We start from the raw sequence: 17501 nt of genomic DNA on the forward strand, positions 1-17501 counted from the left end.
AAAAGCGATAATAATGGTTTTACCCATATGATTGCATTTTATTTAGTCATAAAATAAGTGTTAAGAGCATAGAAAACTTGTTTTCCCTAGTTTGATTCTATCCTGCTTGGCTGTTCTCCGGCATAATAGCAGTTTATCTCTGTCTGCCTTCTTTTTTTTTTAAGATTTTATTTATTTATTCATGATAGAGAGAGACAGAGAGAGAGGCAGAGACACAGGCAGAGGGAGAAGCAGGGTAGATGCAGGGAGCCCAACATGATCCCGGGACTCCAGGATCACACCCTGGGCCAAAGGCAGGTGCTGAACCGCTGATCCACTCAGGGATCCCCTCGTCTGCCTTTAACCTCCTATGTGTGTGCCACCACCCCATGGATGATTTGATGGACATGTATATGAGCCCTTTGAGACCCCAGATCTATCTTGTCAGTTGTGAACTAAAGGCTGACAAAGATGACCATTTAAAGATGGATAATGATGAAAACGAGCACCAGTTATCTTTAATAACAGTCAGTTTATGGATTGGTGCAAAGGATGAATTGCACATTGTTGAAGCAAAGGCAATGAAGTACAAAGGCAGTCCAGTGGAAGTCACACTGGAAACTTTGAAAATGTCTGCACAGCCAACATTTCCCTTGGGGGCTTTGAAATAACACCACTTGTGGTCTTAAAATAGACATGTTGTTCAGGGCCTGTGCATAATGGTGGATAGCACTTAGTAGCTTTGGGGGAAGATGCAGAGTAAAGTAAAGAGGAAGAGGATGTGAAACTCCTTAGCATATCTGGAAAGCAGTCTAACCTTGGAAGTGGTAGCACATTTCCACAGGGGGAAAAAATTGGCGTTAGTGAAAATGATGATGAAGAAGATGATGATGATGATGAAGAAGATGATGATGATGATGAAGATGATGATGAACATGATAAGGAGGGAGAAGCAGAAGAAAAAGGTCCAGTAAAGAGTCTATATGAGGTACTCCAGCCAAGAATGCAAACCAGAATGAAAGACTCAAAACCATCAACACTGAGATCAAAAGGTCCCCAACCTTTCAAAAAACAGGAAAAATACTACGAGAAAACCCAAAAGACCTAGTCCTATACAGGACATTAAAGTCAAATTACGATTGCATGTAGAAAAAGGTAGTTCTTTCTCCAGAGTGGAAGCCAAGTTCATCAATTATGTAAAGAGTTTCTTTCAGATGACTGACCAGGAGGTTATTCAAGATCTCTGGCAGTGGAGGAAGTCTATTAAAATAGTTTAAGTGGCACCTGGGTGGCTCAGTGGTTGAGTGTCTGCCTTTGGCTTAGGTCACGACCTTAGGGTCCTGCCATCAAGACCTCCCCATAGGGAGCCTACTTCTCCCTCTGCCTCTCTCTTGGTCTCTCATGAATAAATAAATAAAAATCTTAAAAAATAGTTTAAATAATTTATGTTAAAATTTCCCATCATTTCATTTCTGTAACAGTAAATATCTGGACATCCTTTTTATAACACAGAGTGACAACTTTCCCTACCATATCTGATAAATATTGTTCAAGTTCCATTGCCAAGAACATATTGTCCAAAATGCATTAAATTTAGCTTTTAAAGATGGAACTTCATCCTTTGCTTGGTTTTAAGTCTGTATGGAATGTTATGATAGAATAGAGTAGTAGTGATAGTCAGACAAATAGAAATGGTGGGGAGACAAAATATACATATGAAATAAACTCAGTATTTTAATAAATTAACAAAAAAGCACATAGAGTGCTTAATATGTGAATTTAATATAAAATTTAATCTACAAATTTGTACACAGAATTTTGGGACAACACTGCAAATTACACATGCATAGAAAAAAGTAGAAGGAAATCAACTATAAATCTCTATTAAAAATTTCTTAGAGTGGTAGAAGTATTTGTTGCCTTATCATTTACATTTTCTTTCATCTTTAAATTTCTAAAAATATTTTTATTTATTTGACAGAGAGAGAGATAACAGGTAGTCAGAGCAGCAAGCAGACAGAGAGGGAGAAGCAGTCTCCCCACTGAGCAGGGAGCCTAATACAGGATATGATCCCAGGACCCTGGAATCATGACCTGAACCAAAGCCAGATCCTTAACTGACTGATCCACTCAGGTGCCCCTCATCTTTAAATTTTCAGTGTATTTTTTAAGGAAAACTAGAAAATTAGAATAGTGTATTAGAAAAAGATATGTTTTCAGAATTGAGCACCTACTGTGTGCTCATTGTAGCACATTGCTACTATGTGCAACCCACTGACTGGGACTGGTGGATATGATGCTAAATAGGTGTTCTAATTTTAACCGGGATAATATATGAATAAACCAATAATTGTAATTTCAGTCAAATGTGACAAAGATCACATGAGAAATATGTGTGCTCCTTAATTTCTTAAAGCCTTAGTTTCCTCACTTGTAAAATAGAAATATTAATACATCTTATTCATTTTTCTGTGCTAATATTACATGAGCTAACGTGAGTAAAAGACTTAACAGAACTCCTCACTAATAGTAAACTCAATTAGTCATTTTTATTGTTATTCTTATCAGTGTAATATAGAAGATGGGATGATTATTTTCTGAACTACATCAGGGAAGACATCATGAAGTATTGGGCATTGGATTGAGCTTAAGAAGTAATAGTATTTGACAAATAGCACATAGTATGGGCTAAGATATGCTATGGTAACAAGAATTCCCCCAAATCTCAGTGGCTCAGGATAACAAAACTTGACTTACACAACAATGGGGAAGGACTGTCACCATAATCCCTCAGAGGAACCCAGAGGAACAAGCCATTATCGTGACCTATGCTTAACCTGTGGAGCAGTAGGAGTGGTGTGCATTTAGTTACTCGCCATCTCTGAAATTTTCTGGCAAAAGTGACACATTTCACTTTCACACACATTTCAATAGCTAAACAAAGCTACATGGCTAAATCTAACTTCAAGCTGATGGCAAGCAGTCCTAACCCTGTGCATGAAAGTTAAAAAGCTGGAAATATTGGGTGAAAGCATTAATGATCACCACAAATATATTGACAAGGAAAGTTGGTAGATTTGTTTCACCATTGGGGTAATTTGGACCATGATACACTGTTATGCCCTGGATTTTTCCTCTATCTCTGGACAAAAGCAACATGAGAGTGTATCATCTCCAGCAGTTTGGCAGAATGGAAACCCCAAAATCATCATATTCTGAAAATGCCAGAAAAAGTTGAATAATTTTTAAAAGAATAAAGTGCATGTCTGAGCTGGCAATAAAGTCAGAGTAATCCTTAGAGGCAGAAAGCAAACAGAAAGCATAAATCCACAGTAATAAGTGAAATAAAGTCCATGGCTTCCCTGAGAAAAGTTGTACATTCCTTAATATAGAGCTTTGATTTTAATAACCTATGTGTGCTGAGAGCCCACACAAAGTGAAAGATCAAATCAGAGATCATACATAAACCTGGGATTCAAGTGTAACAATTTCAGGGAAAGAATAAAACTGGAAACATAAATAAAACAGGAAAGTAATCATTTACAAAGATAGAATGTTCGAAAGCTTGTCTATTCTAGCCTTGGGTTTCAGAATTCTTTTTTTTTTTTTTTTTTTCGTTTCAGAATTCTTAACCACAAGCTGGCGCTCATGTGGTATTGTGGTCGAAGCTCACCCTGACAACCCAGGAAAAGAATAATGTTGAAAGCATCTGATGAAGTGATCAAGCGGTATGACTGTTCCAGGGACTAAGAATGCAAACCCTAAGAAACACATGCAAATATTCACTGAAGGAACAAAACTTCAGTCTAGATCACAAGGATTCCCCACAAATACAATTGTTTTCAAACATGAATGCTTGATAAAAATAATGATAAAGCAAACAGGCAGTATGGCAACATAAATGATATGAGCAACCAGATCAAATAAAAAAAATTTTAGACACTGGAATTATCAACTACAGAGTGGAAATAAATGATCATCTATAGAATGAAAAATATATGGAATATATTAAAAATAGATAATCTAAATATGGACAGGAAAGAAGTGTAAATTGTTATACACAATTTTTAAAAGTTCAAATACAAATTTTAGAAATAAAATAATAGTATCAGAATTTAAAGATATGAGATGATTTCAAAATTGTAGTAAAATGAACGTAACATAAAACTTACCATTTTAACCAATTCCATGATTTACAGTGTTGTGCTACCATCATCACTAACCAGCTCCAGATATTTAATTTGTTCAACATCCCAAAAAGAAACCTCGTACCCATGAAGCTCAGAAGAGTTCTTTCCTCTTTTGTTTTTATTTTTCACAAGACTTTGAGAAGGATTGCTGTTAATTTTTCTTTAGATATTTAGTAGAATTGATTAGTGAGTCATCTGGTCATGGATTTTCCTTTATTAAAGGTGTTTGATAACTGATTCAGTGTCTTGTTATAGTTCTATTCAGATTTTTTATTTCATCATAAGTCAATTTGTGAATTTGTGTACTTCAAAAAATTGTGCATTTTATCTGTTATAGTATTCTCTTACAATCCTTGATATTTTGTAAGATTTGTAATAATGTCTCAACTTTTAACTAAATTAAACTTTTAATTTAATTAAAATTAAATAATTTTAATTTTCTCTCTTTTTTTCCTTCATCAGTCTGGAAAAAGATCTGTCAATTTTGGTCACCTTGTATAAGAACAAATTTTTGTTTTCATTGATTTTTTTTGTTATTTTTCTAATCTCTACTTCATTTTTCATCATGTCAATCTTTATTTCCTTCCTTTTTCTAGTTTTGCATTTTGCTTACATTCCTTTTTCATTTGCCTCAAATTATTTTCTAATTTTGCTTAAGGTTTATTTTTGACCTGTTGACTGTTTAAAGTATGTTATTTAATCTCCACATATTTGTGGATTTTCTCATTTTCCTCTGCTTTGATTTCTAGTTTCATTTCACCGTCATCGGAAAAAATATTTTGTATGATTTCAGCCTTTCTAGCTTGATTGAGACTTATTTTATGGTCTTAACATATGGCCTATCTTGGAGAATGTTCCATGTTTACTTGAGAAAAATGGGTATTCAGCTATTATTGGTGAAATATTATGTATATACCTCTTAGACTCAATTGATCTAGAGTGCTGTTCAAGTCCTTGTTTCCTTATTGATTTTCTTTCTGCTTGTTTTATCTATTATTGGAAATAGGGAATGGAAGTCTTTTATTAGCATTGTGCTATTGGTTATTTCTCCCATCAATTCTGTAAATATTTGCTTCATATATTTGGGAACTCTGATGATGGATTTCTCTTATTATAGTTTTGTGCTGAATTGATGTTACTATCATTATATAATGTCTTTCTTTCTTTGGTTCTTATGATGATTTTTTGTCTTAAAATCTACATTTTGTTTTGTTTTTTCTAATGTAAGTATGGATGTCCTTGCTTTCTTTCAGATGCTATATCCATGCAATGTCTTTCGCCTTTCTTTCACTTTCAACCGTGGTGTGTCTTTGGATCTAAGGTGAGCATGTTATAAATAGTATGCAGTTGAATCATTAAAAAAATGCATCCTGCTAATATTTGCCCTTCAAATGAAGTAACTAATTTAACCTCAAAATAATTACTGGTAGAAAACTTACTTCTGTCATTCTACTGCATTTGCTCTATATCTTATCTCTCTTTTGGTACCTAATTCTCCCATTAGAGCTTTATTATTTATTTAATTGATTTTTTGTCATGTATCACTCTGATTTCCCTCTCATTTCCTTTTATGGTTTTTTTTTTAAGGTATTTTATGAGTGCTTATTCTGGGGATTCCATTTAATCCCTTAGGTTCATATAAATAGTTTTAATTAGCACCAATGAAATTTGAATAGTATACAAAAACTATTCCCCATCCAGGTTTTTCTTTACCCCCTTTATGTTTTTGTTGTTGTTGTTGTTGTTATATGCTATATAGCCATTAATGTAGACTTATAGTTTCATGCATTTGTTTTCTAAGACAGGGGAAGAAGAGGATACAACCCCAAGTACAAAGATATCAGCTTTTATACTTAACTATATAGTCAATTTTACTAGAATTTTTATTTCATCTGATATCTTCAGATTACTGTCTGATTATCTTTTATTTCAACCTGAAGAAATCCCTTTAACATTTGTTGTAGGGTGGGTTTACTAGTGACAGAACCTCTTAGCTTTTGTTTATCTGGGAATATCTTAATTTCTCCTTACTCTTGTCGTTGGTTTTCCTGACTATAAAATTCTTGGTTGACAGCTTCTGTTTCTTTCAGCATTTTAAATGTGTCATCTCACTTCCTTCTGGTACCCATGGTTTCTAAAAACAAATCAGTTTTGAGATGTGCAATATGTTGATTTGATATTTTTATATATTATGATACGATTGCCCTTGTATCATTAGTTAACACCTCTAGCATGTCATGTAATTATTATTTCTTTATTGTGTTGGGAATATTTAATATTTAGTCTCTTAGCAAGTTTGATGTATATAATAAAATATCGTTTCTTATAGTCGTTGTGTGTTCCATTAGATCTCCAGGACTTATTTACCTACTAGTTGCAAGTTTGTACCCTTAAACAACCACTGTCTTATTCTGCTATTTTTAATTTTTTGAGAGAGACCTGCATACTGTTCCATAGTAGCTGAACCAATCTATATTCTCACCAAAGGCATACAAGGGTTCCCCTTCTCCACATCCTTACCAACACTTTCTATCTGCTATATTCTTGATTATAGCTATTCTAGTAGGTGTGAGGTAATATCTTATTGTGGTTTTGATATGCATTTCCCTGATGATTAATGATTTTGAACATTCTCTCATGTACCTGTTGGCCATTTGGGTGATGTGATCTTACGGGGAGAAAAATCTAAAAATGTCACCAAAAAAAAAAAAAAAAAAAAACTGTTAGAAGTAATAAATTCAATAAAGTTGCAGGATATAAAACAATAGACAAAAATAACTTGCAGTTCTATACACTAACCATGAACAATCCAGAAAATAATATGAGAACAATTTTATTATAATACCATCAAAAAGAATAAAATACTTACAGATAAAATTAACTAAGGAGGTGATCTATACACTAAAAACTACAAAATATCATTAAAAGAAATTAAAGAAGTCACAAATAAAATGGAAAGATAACTCATATTCATGGATTGGAAGATTTGATTGATTGATTGATTTATTATTTATTTGTTTATTTTTTTAAATTTTAGGTAGTTAACATCTAGTACAATATTCGTTTCTGGAGTAGAATTCAGTGATTTATCACTTACATACAACAACCAGTGCTCATCATAACAAGTCCTCTCTTTAATATCCATCACCCACACAGCCCATCTCCCACCACCTCCCTCCATCAATCCTCAGTTTGTTCTCTACCATTAAGAGTCTCTTATTGCTTGGTTCCCTCTCTTCTTTTTTTCTTTTACCCCTTCCTGTATGTTCATCTGCTTTCTTTCTTAGATTCCACATGAGTGAGATAATATGTTATTTATCTTTCTCTGACTGATTTATTTCACTTAGCTCCATCCATGTCACTACAAATGGTAAAATTTCATTTTTTAATGGTTAACATTCCATTGTAATATGTATATCTCATCTTCTTTATTCATTTTTCAGTTGTTGGACATTTGGGTTCTCTCCATAGTTTGGCTATTATTGATAATGTTGCTGTAAACATCGGGGTGCGTGTATCCCTTGGAATCTGTATTTTTGTGTACTTTAGGTAAATACCTAGTAGTGCAATTCCCAGATCATAGGGTAGCACTATTTTTAACATTTTGAGGAACCTACATACTGTTCTCCAGAATGACTATATCAGTTTGCATTCCCACCAAAACTGCAAGAGGGTTCCTCTTTTTCTGCATCCTCACCAACAGTTATTGTTTCTTGTATTCTTGTAATTTTAGGCTTCCTGACAGATGTGAGGTGGTATCTCATCATGGTTTAGATTTGTATTTCCCTGATGGTGAGTGATGCTAAGCATCTTTTCATGTATCTGTTAGCCATCTGGAAGTCTTCTTCTTCTTCTTCTTCTTTAAGATTTATTTATTTATTTATTTATTTATTTATTTATTTATTTATGATAGACATAGAGAGGCAGAGACACAGGAGGAGGGAGAAGCAGGCTCCATGCCGGGAGCCCGACGTGGGACTCGATCCTCGGACTCCAGGATCGCGCCCTGAGCCAAAGGCAGGTGCTAAACCGCTGAACCGCCCAGGGATCCCCTGGAAGTCTTTTTTGAAAAGTGTCTATTCATGTCTTTTGCCCATTTCTTAACTGGACTATTTGTCTTTTGGGTGTCGAGTTTGATAAGTTCTTTTCAGGTTTTGGATACTAACCCTTCATCAGAATGTCATTTGCATATTTCCTCTCCCTTTCTGTAGGCTGCTTTTTAGTTTTGTTGGTGGTTTTCTTCGCCATGCAGAAGGTTTTTATCTTAATAAAGTCCCCGATGAAGAAAAACTGAGAGCCTTTCCCCTACAGTCAGGAACAAGACAATGATGTCCATTCTCACTATTATTATTTAATATAGTACTGGGAGTCAGTCTCAGCAATCAGACAACAAAGGAAGTAAAAGTCATCCAAATTGGCAAGGAAGAAGTCAAATGTTCACTGTTTGTAGTTGACGTTACTTTAAGTAGAAAATCCAAAATATTCCAGTAAAAATTGCTAAAGCTCATATATCAATTTAGCAAAGTTGCAGGATATAAAATCAATGTGCAGTAATTGGTTTCATTTCTATACACCAATAATGAGACAGCAGAAAAAGAAATCAAGGAATTGATCCTATTTGCAATTGCACCAAATGCATAAGATACCTAGGAATAAACCTAAGTAAAGATGTAAAGGATCTATATTTTGAAAACTATAGGACACTTATGAAAGAAATTAAAGAGGGCACAAAGAAATGGAAAAACATTTCATTCTCATGGATTGGAAGAACAAACATTGTTAAAATGTCTACACCACCGAAAGCAATCTATACATTTAATGCAATCCCTATCAAAATACCACCAGCATTTTTCACAAAGCTAGAACAAACGATCTTAAATTTGTATAGAACCATAAGACCCTGAATAATCAAAGTAATTCTGAAAAGGAAAACAAAACTGGAGGTATCACAGGTATAGACTTCAAGTTATATTACAAAGCTATAGTCATCAAGACAGTATGGTACCAACACGAAAACAGACACATAGATCAGTGGAACAGAATAGAGAACCCAGGAATGGACTCACAACTTTACGGTTAACTAATCTCTGACAAAGAAAGAAAAAAATCCAGGGGATAGAAAGTCTCTTCAACAAGTGGTGTTGGAAAAACTGGACAGCAATATGCAGAAGAATGAAATTGGGTCACTTTCTTATACTATACACAAAAATAAATTCAAAACGGATGGAAAACCTTAATGTGAGACAGGAAACCTTGAAAACTCTAGAGGAGAACACAGGCAGAAACCGCTTTGACTTCAGCCATAGTAACCTCTTAAAAGACTCTATATTTTTAAGATTTCAATACCACTATGCAATCTACAGATTTGATGCAATCCCTATAAAAATCCTAATGGCATTTTTTTTTTCCAGAAATGGAAAGATTCATCCTAAAATTCATGTAGAATCTCCAGGGACCTCTAAGTAGCCAAAAGAATATTAAAAAAGTAAAACAAAGTTAAAGAACTCATATGTCCTGATTTTATAACACTTCAGAAAAGTACAGTAATCAAAGTGTGGGAATGGCATAAAGACATATAGACTAATGGAATAAAATAACCTAGAAGTAAACTCTCCATAGGGTTCAACAAAAGTGTTGATATTACTTAATGGAGAAAAGACTGCCCCTTCAACAAATAATTTTGGGAAAACTGGAATGAAAAGAAAAAGGAAATGAAATTGCACCATTTTACCCAATATAAAAATTAACTCAAAATGAATTGGAGAACTTAATGTTAGACCTAAAATTAAAAACTCCTAGAAGAAAGCACAAGGGAGATATTTATGACACTGGATTTGGCAATGAGATTTTGGATGATACAAAAGCATAGGCAAGAAAAGCAAAAATAGGCAATGGAACACCAAAATTTCAAACTTCTGTGCATCAAAGAATAAAGTCAACAGATTATAACCTATGGAATGGGTGAAAATATCTGAGTATAACAAATGGGATAAGTGGTTAATGTCCAGAATATGTAAAGAACTTCTACAACTCAACAATAAATCAATAACACAATTTAAAAATGGGCAAAGAACCCAAATAATGGGTTACTATATAAACAGTAGATACTATATAAACAGCCCATAACTATATAAACAGCCCATAACTATATAAAAAGATGATCATATAATTGTCTAAGAAATGCAAATCAAAGCCACAATGAAATATGACTTCACATCCATTAGGATGATTATCATCAAAACAAAAGAAAACAAAACCAGAAATTAATTGAGTGTCCGTAAGAATGTGGAGAAATTTCAACTCCTCTGCATTATTGGTGAGAACATAGAAGGGTACAACTGTAATGGAAAATATTATGCTATTTCCTCAAATAATTAAAAATAAGATTATCATATGATTGAATAATTCTACTTCTAGGTATATCTCCAAAAGCATTGAAGGAGGACATCTCAAAGAGCTATTTACACAATCATGTTCATAGCAGTGTTATTCACAATATGCAAGAGGTAGAATTAACCAAATATCATCAATAGACAGATAAACAAAATGGAATATACATACAATGGAATATTACTGAGCCTCAAATAAAAAGAAAGTTCTGACATATGCTACAACTCGGATGAACTTTGAGGACATTTTGTTAAGTGAAATAAGCTAATCCAAAAAGACAAATACCATACAATTTCACTTATATGAGGTACTAAAGTAGTTAATTTCATAGAAATAGAATGCAAATGGTGGCTATTAGAGGCTGGGAGAAAGAGAATGCTGAGCAATGTTTAATGGGTATCAGGTATCAGTTCTGTAAGATGAGTAGAATTCTGGAGACTTGTTATACAACAATGTGAATGCATTTAACAATATTGAACTGTACACTTAAAATTGGTAAAGATTGTTTAAAAAATCAAGTAGAGATAAATCCAGAGGCTTTGTCATCTTTTCTGAGCATGTGTCCTGACTTGGGCATGAATGTAAATCTATATCCCCCAGCATCCCCTATTCCCTAAATTATCATATTCCCCAACTTTTCTTCCTAGACTTTTGATGTGTGCATTGTTTGACTCATATGTTATCTTTTGCCCTGGATGGCAATTGCTCATTCAGTTGCCTTTCAATGTTTTCATGAATTGCTGATTCTCCAAGGCGATAGAGTCCAGAGTTACTAAAAATAAAAGCAGGCTCTTTGAGTTAGTCCTTCAGGGAATCTCAGACCAGTTAAAAACAAAACAAAACAAAACAAAACAAAACAAAACAAAACAAAACAAAAAAACCCCTACAATTCCTTATGAACAAAATCTGTTCTGTGACTCTGGAACCAGAAACCCACATAAGACCACCAATATACTGGGTAGGGTTGGCGAGACAAGGTAAATCAAAATGTCCCACAATTCTCCTATTATGTTTCTGTCATCTTTTTATTTATTTATTTTTTAAGATTTATTTATTTATTTATTTGAGAGAGAGAGAGAGAGAGAGAGAGAGAGCACAAGTGTGATTGGAAAGGAGGGGCAGAAAGAAAAGGAGAGAGAGAATCCTAAATTGACTCCCAGCTGAGTGCAAAGCCTAACACAGGGTTCAATCCCACAACCCTAAGATCATGACCTGTGTGGAAATCAAGAGCCTGACCAAACCACCCAGGCACCCCACCTTTGTAATGATTAAGGAATTCGTTTGGTTGCTGTTAATCTTTAAATTTTGATAAAACTGATTCTGATAATTATTGTCAGTTTTTCTTGTTTCCCTGAAAGCCTAGACCCTTAAGAGTGACATACTTTGCCATTTCTCAGAAATCTATGGGTGACTTTATTATTATTTTTTTAATTAAAGATTTTACTTATTTATTCATGAGAGACAGAGAGAGACGCAGAGACACAGGCAGAGGGAGAAGCAGGCTCCATGCAGGGAGCCTGACGTGGGACTTGATGCTGGGTCTCCAGGATCAAGCCCTGGGCTGAAGGTGGCGCTAAATCGCTGGGCCACCCGGGCTACCCTCTATGGGTGACTTTAAAAGAGATTTGATGGCAGCCCTGGCAGCTCAGAGGTTTAGCGCCGCCTTCAGCCCAAGGCGTGATCCTGGAGTCACGGGATGGAGTCCCACGTCAGGCTCCCTGCATGGAGCCTGCTTCTCCCTCTGCCTGTGTCTCTGCCTCTCTCTCTCTCTCTCTCTCTCTCTCTTTCTCTGTGTGTCTCTCGTGAATAAATAAATAAAATCTTTTAAAAAATTCTTAAAAAAATAAAAACTAAAAGAGATTTGAAAATAACTGAAAGAAAAATATAGGAGATGGAAAGCAGATACAAGGAAATTTCAGTATAGGGGAATAAAAAAATGGAAAATACAAAAGAAAGATAAGAGTCATGGGGGATGGAATAAGAACATCTGTCAAGCTGAGTTCAAGAAAGAAAGAAAGTTCCAAAAAGTAATAGTTATAGATGCAGTGGCTGGTATTTTACTTAGTATTTATGAGACATATAAAGCTTCAGAATAAAAAACCCCAATTAATCATAAATAAATTCACACCTGAAAAATGGAGGTAAACCTACTAATCTAAAATATAATTAAAAAGATATTTTAAAATTAATTTTTTTATTTCAGAACATTAAGTATACATATATTGGAGATCTCTTGACTGTCTTCCATGTGTAGTTTTCTTATCTATTTTTCAGATTTGTTAATGTCTGATGATTTCCCCGTATTTTTCTTTTGTTGTCAATTTTTCTTATTGTGCTTTTGATCATATATAATCTCCTCTGTATATCTCATAATTAAGTCTTCATTTATTAAAGATTTTTGTCATTTTTTTTCCAACTTACTTTCCACTTTTTCATTACATATCTTCCTGTTGTTTTATGATACTTTCTGAGTTTTTGAGTTTCTTTTTCATGGTGCTTGTATCCGTTATTTATTGCAACAATAATACAGTATAACAAATCACACCAAAATTTAGTGGTTTAAAACAGATCTATGAGTCAGCAGCTTAGTTCTGCTATTTGGGCCAGATTGAGATCATCTTAACTGAGCTCACTTTTGTGTTTTTGTTGAGCTGACAGGTAGACTGGAGGCTAGCAGGTCTATCATAACTCATCTGAGATGTCTTAATATCTGTCCATGCAGTCTCTTATTGTTCAGTAGGCTATCGAAAACTTGTTCTCAGAAAATAGGTGAAAGAATAACAGGACAACCAGAAATGCATGCAAGAGTTTTATCAAACCTCTGTGGATATCATTTTAACATCTCAACTGGTTAAAGCAAGTCATATGGCAAGAATAAGTGCTAGGATGGGATACGACTACAAAGTTATAGGGCAAAGGTCATAGAAAAGAGAGGGACTATTATTTAGGGCTGTTAAGGCAATAAAAATACTCCATACTGAATAACACTGCTTTGTTATATTCCTTCTGCCTCGAGTTACTATTTTTCTGGAGTTATTTTTTCTGCCATATATTTCATTTCTCATTTTCCTTTTTTAAAAAAGATTTTATTTATTTATTCATGAGAGACATACAGAGAGAGATGCAGAGACATAGGCAGAGGGAGAAGCAGGCTCCATGCAGGGAGCCCGATGTGGGGCTGGATCCCAGGACCCCTGGATCATGATGTGAGCCAAAGGCAGATGCTCAACCACTGAGCCACCCAGGTGTCCCTCATTTTTCATTTTCTGTTTTTAATAAAGTTTTTTTCCTTATTGTGTTTAAAAAGCTGTAGTTTTATTTCTCTTGTTCATATCTGAATATTCTGAATTTTTCCTAACCAGCTACTAACATAAAAATCCTATGGGGGTTATCATTTAGGTGGCTTTTCAGTTTCTTAATTTCTTATACTATTGATATGATGAACAAAAAACCATTTTTTAAAATATAAACCCCACATATGTAGAATATAAAAAATGGCTTCCATTTTCCTTACCAAATGTGAATAGAACAGCTTTGAAAAATATTTTGCGGTATTCAATAAAAGTGAAGATGTAAGACATCTTCTATGACATTGTAATTATATTCTCATGCATATAGCCTACATGAATTCATGCTTATTTATATCAGGGCACATTTTCAAGAATGTCCAGAGCAGCAATGTTTAAAATGTCCAAAATATGAACATATCCCAAAAGTTTATTATAATATAATACATAAATGGATCATCAGATAATCTTGTGATGAAATACATTCAACAATGAATAAAAAAACAATGAAAAGCAACAGCACAAAAATTTTTAAAAGATTTATTTATTTATTTTAGAGAGAGAGAGAACATGCAAGCAGGGGGTGGGGGAATAGAAGGAGAGAGAAAGAATCTCAAGACTCCCAGTTGAGGGCAAAGCCCAACGCCGGTCTTGATCTCAGGACCCTGCGAACATGACCTGAGCCAAAATCAAGAGTTGGACACTTAACAGATTGACAGAGCCACCCAAGCACCCACATGAAAAAAATCTTAAAGATACAATCTTGAACAAAAGAAGCAAGACACAGCTGAATACATCATATATAATTTCAATTATATACAATTTAAAATGGTAATTTTAGATTGTATTGTTTAGATATTAATAATTTACAAAGCAAAGGTATGAATGCTTTTAAAGTCAGGATATTAGTATTCGGCAAGGAAGAGGGTAGGCATGCTGGGCTGGACCTGTTGGAGGTCTGGCATGTTTGTTGTGTTCTATGTTATCATCCTGGTTTGGGATTATATGAGAGTTCATTTTACAAGACTGTTGTGTTTGGGAGGTCTGTTATATATCAAAGTAGAAATATTGAAAATACATTTGGACATATGAGTCTGGAATTTAGAGAAGTCTAGCCTGGCATATAAATTTAAGGACTCTTTGGTGTGCAGACATAATCTAAAGCATAAATCTAGATGAGATATATAACAATGTGTTTAGGAAGTGGTTTCTCTTGGATTGAATTATGTCCCCTCAAAATTGATATGTTGAAGTACTAATTCCTAGCACCTGAGAATGTGATCTTATTTGGAAATAGAGTCAGTGCAGGTATAATTAATTAAAATGAGGTAATACTAGAGTAGAATGGGCCTTTAATCCAATGTGGCCTGTTCTTATAAAAATGGGACATTTGGACATGGGCAGGACAGAGGAAGAATGCAATGTGAATATGAGGGCAGAGAAGAGGTGATGTGTCTACAAGCCAAGGAACACCAGATTCCCAGCAAACCACCAGAAGCTAGGACAGAGGCATGTGACAGATTCTCCTTCATAGCCCTCAGAAGGAGCCAACCCTACCAACAACTTGATCTTGGACTTCTGGCTTTCAGAACTGTTAGAAAATAAATGGAGGTGGGTATACCTGGGTGGCGCAGCCAGTTAAGTGTCTGCTTTTGGCTCAGGTCATGATCTCAGTATCCTCGGATGAAGCCCTGCATCAGTCTCCCTGCTTAGCATGGAGTCTGCTTCTCCCTCTCCCTCTGCCCTCCCACTCATGTGCATGCTCTCTTTCAAGTAAAAAAAATAAATATAATATTTTTAAAGGAAATTTTGGTTATTTAAGTCACTCAGTTTCTGGCACTTTGTTATAGGCATCCTAGTAAATGAGTACATGTTTCAAGGCTAAGGCCCAATATTGAGAGGTTGAAAACAATGAGAAGGAATCAAAAAAGGAGGCCAATGTAATAGGATGAAAACTTTTAGAAGATGAGGACCTGGAATCCAAGTGATGAGTTGCGGCAGGATGAACTGGTCAAGAGTGTCAAAGTTGTATGGGAACTAATAATTAATCCTTGGGTTTCACAAAATTAAGGAATGAGTAACATGACGGAATAAGTTTTGATGGAAAGGCTGAAGGCAAATACCACTGAAGGATGTTTCCTTCAGTGAGGAATAAGCAGAGAGGACTTGAAGATATCTAGCATTGTCACAGTTCTCAGGTGGAGCTTATAAAGCACCAGAGTAATGGTGCAGTAATTGCAGATTTAATTGGGATTGGAAATGTTTTAACATGGAAGGAAAAAAAAAAGAAACCATGTCTATCCTCATGTGAATGATTTAAGAGGGAAGGATAAATTTATCATTTAGAGAGTTACTGGGCTGCATCATCAAATAGGCTAAAGGAGGTAGTATTTGGTAAAGAAACTGGGGAGGCTGCCCTTAGAAATATGATCAATTAGAGCGTCTTGAGTGGCTCAGTCAATGAAGCATATGACTCTTGATTTGGCTCAGGTCATGATCTCAGGGTTGTGAGACTGAGCCATGCATCAGGCTCAGTGCTGGGCATGGAGCCTGCTTAAAATTCTCTCTCTCTTCTCTGCTCCTCATCCCCTCCCTCTCTAAAAAGAAAGAAGGAAAGAAAAGAAAGAAAAGAAAGAAAAGAAAGAAAGAAAGAAAGAAAGAAAGAAAGAAAGAAAGAAAGAAAGAAAGAAAGAAAGAAAGAAAGAAAGAAAGAAAGAAAAAGGAAGGAAGGAAGGAAGGAAGGAAAGAAAGAAAGAAAGAAAGAAAGAAAGAAAGAAAGAAAGAAAGAAAGAAAAAGAAAGAACAATTCATTCATAAATTCATTCATAAAAGGAAAAGAGAGTGGGAAAGTAATAATTCAGAGCATGTAGACATGTATATGCAGGGGGAGCTGGTGAAAATTCTCTTCAGATTAAAAAAAAAACTACGTTAAATAGTATCTAAGCTTTCTAGAATAAATAAGGTGGTATGAAAATTTCAAGAAAATGGAAAAGGTTTGTAAAGTCCAATGAAGAGAGTAGATTTGAAAAATGTAAAATAAAAGCTTAGCAACAGCAAGGGCCTGTTTGAGATTAGTGGTCATGAATGTGTTGTGAGGACATTTAATATAATTATTAGTTTTCTCACCAGCCATATTCAGCTGGTTTATTCAGCTGGCCTTTCCTTGAGGGCCAGGTGGAGAGAATAAGAGATGGAGCAGCAGTTACTGGCATCTTGCAGTGGCTGTGGTGAGATGGAAACAGCTGGGAAGCCAATTTAGAATACATTTTCATAAACCTCTTATTTGCCAACAGTAGTATTAGTAGAATTCCTTTAATAAGAGTCTTCCCAGAAAGAATGCTAAATAAATCTTCATTTTTCTTTTAATTATGGCAGATTTATCGTGAAGAAATAGCCACATAATAAGGCACATCTGTTTAAATAATGATTAAAATGTTAGAAAGATATTATAAATCCACATTATAGTAGTAGCAAAAACAGTAACTATCAATCGTACTGCAAAGTACTGTTAACATTGTAATTTATATATTCTTTTATTTATGTTTTATACCTTCACTATGAGGTATTATCTTCATGTTACTTAGAAGGAAACTGAGTTTCAGAAAGGTTATTTTGAGTGATTTGTGACAATCACTGCATATCTCTTAATTGCTGC

At 34.6% G+C, this 17501-nt stretch overlaps 1 pseudogene; it reads left to right on the plus strand.

Moving 5' to 3' along the window:
• The first annotated feature begins 368 nt into the window (after nt 1–368).
• On the plus strand, nt 369–1431 carry LOC144315353 (nucleophosmin pseudogene; annotated as a pseudogene).
• Nucleotides 1432–17501: the final 16070 nt, after the last annotated feature.

This window comes from Canis aureus, chromosome 6, assembly GCF_053574225.1.
Source record: "Canis aureus isolate CA01 chromosome 6, VMU_Caureus_v.1.0, whole genome shotgun sequence".
Classification (NCBI taxonomy): Eukaryota; Metazoa; Chordata; class Mammalia; order Carnivora; family Canidae; genus Canis; species Canis aureus.